Genomic DNA, 2,500 nt, shown 5'->3' with positions numbered 1-2,500 from the left:
GCATGACCGTGGCCAAGTAATAAAGATCAAATTCCATGCCTAGGCCAAGTTGGACCAAGGCCCCGTCTCGTTTTGCTATAAGCAAGGGCGTGGCAAGGCACGCGGGGGGCCAAAAAATCAAAGTGCTCCGAAATGCACACGGGGGTGTCAAGCAACCTCCATGTACCGTGGCATGACCGTGGCCAAGTAATAAAGATCAAATTCCATGCCTATGCCAAGTTGGACCAAGGCCCCGTCTCGTTTTGCTATAAGCAAGGGCGTGGCAAGGCACGCGGGGGGCCAAAAAATCAAAGTGCTCCGAAAATGCACACGGGGGTGTCAAGCAACCTCCATGTACCGTGGCATGACCGTGGCCAAGTAATAAAGATCAAATTCCATGCCTATGCCAAGTTGGACCAAGGCCCCGTCTCGTTTTGCTATAAGCAAGGGCGTGGCAAGGCACGCGGGGGGCCAAAAAATCAAAGTGCTCCAAATGCACACGGGGGTGTCAAGCAACCTCCATGTACCGTGGCATGACCGTGGCCAAGTAATAAAGATCAAATTCCATGCCTATGCCAAGTTGGACCAAGGCCCCGTCTCGTTTTGCTATAAGCAAGGGCGTGGCAAGGCACGCGGGGGGCCAAAAAATCAAAGTGCTCCGAAAATGCACACGGGGGTGTCAAGCAACCTCCATGTACCGTGGCATGACCGTGGCCAAGTAATAAAGATCAAATTCCATGCCTATGCCAAGTTGGACCAAGGCCCCGTCTCGTTTTGCTATAAGCAAGGGCGTGGCAAGGCACGCGGGGGGCCAAAAAATCAAAGTGCTCCGAAATGCACACGGGGGTGTCAAGCAACCTCCATGTACCGTGGCATGACCGTGGCCAAGTAATAAAGATCAAATTCCATGCCTATGCCAAGTTGGACCAAGGCCCCGTCTCGTTTTGCTATAAGCAAGGGCGTGGCAAGGCACGCGGGGGGCCAAAAAATCAAAGTGCTCCGAAATGCACACGGGGGTGTCAAGCAACCTCCATGTACCGTGGCATGACCGTGGCCAAGTAATAAAGATCAAATTCCATGCCTATGCCAAGTTGGACCAAGGCCCCATCTCGTTTTGCTATAAGCAAGGGCGTGGCAAGGCACGCGGGGGGCCAAAAAATCAAAGTGCTCCAAAATGCACACGGGGGTGTCAAGCAACCTCCATGTACCGTGGCATGACCGTGGCCAAGTAATAAAGATCAAATTCCATGCCTATGCCAAGTTGGACCAAGGCCCCGTCTCGTTTTGCTATAAGCAAGGGCGTGGCAAGGCACGCGGGGGGCCAAAAAATCAAAGTGCTCCGAAAATGCACACGGGGGTGTCAAGCAACCTCCATGTACCGTGGCATGACCGTGGCCAAGTAATAAAGATCAAATTCCATGCCTATGCCAAGTTGGACCAAGGCCCCGTCTCGTTTTGCTATAAGCAAGGGCGTGGCAAGGCACGCGGGGGGCCAAAAAATCAAAGTGCTCCGAAATGCACACGGGGGTGTCAAGCAACCTCCATGTACCGTGGCATGACCGTGGCCAAGTAATAAAGATCAAATTCCATGCCTATGCCAAGTTGGACCAAGGCCCCGTCTCGTTTTGCTATAAGCAAGGGCGTGGCAAGGCACGCGGGGGGCCAAAAAATCAAAGTGCTCCGAAATGCACACGGGGGTGTCAAGCAACCTCCATGTACCGTGGCATGACCGTGGCCAAGTAATAAAGATCAAATTCCATGCCTATGCCAAGTTGGACCAAGGCCCCGTCTCGTTTTGCTATAAGCAAGGGCGTGGCAAGGCACGCGGGGGGCCAAAAAATCAAAGTGCTCCGAAAATATTTTTCCACTTTCCAGTCCACTTATACATATTATGTGCAGTGTGCACACAAGACACCTTCCCAAAATTCGACTTATATGAGGCGTTTTACGTCAAATCCGCCTATTTTCGGCGTTTCGGCCGAAAAATCAAAATAAATCGAAACTTCCTCGGAATGCTTAGCGACTTTCCAGTCCACTTATACATATTGTGTGCAGTGTGCACACAAGACACCTTCCCAAAATTCGACTTATATGAGGCGTTTTACGTCAAATCCGCCTATTTTCGGCGTTTCGGCCGAAAAATCAAAATAAATCGAAAATTCCTCGGAATGCTTAGCCACTTTCCAGTCCACTTATACATATTGTGTGGAGTGTGCACACAAGACACCGTCTCAAAATTCGACTTCTAGGCGGCGTTTTACGTCAAATCCGCCTTTTTTCGAGTTTTCGGCCAAAAAATCAAACTCAATCGAAACTTCGTCGGATCGCTTAGCCACTTTCCAGTCCACTTATACTTATTGTGTGGGGTGTGCACAAAAAAAACGAAGTCAAAATTCGACTTCTAGGTTGTTTTTTACGTGGTATCCGCCCTTTGCGAAGTTTCGGCCGAAAAATTTGTAATTAATTCATCCGACATCGGAATATTACGATTCTTTCGTGGTTTTGCTTGTTTTAATGTCCC

This window comes from Trifolium pratense, unplaced genomic scaffold, assembly GCF_020283565.1.
Source record: "Trifolium pratense cultivar HEN17-A07 unplaced genomic scaffold, ARS_RC_1.1 scaffold_126, whole genome shotgun sequence".
In the NCBI taxonomy this organism is placed as follows: domain Eukaryota; kingdom Viridiplantae; phylum Streptophyta; class Magnoliopsida; order Fabales; family Fabaceae; genus Trifolium; species Trifolium pratense.
Note: the sequence above shows the minus strand (reverse complement) of the source record.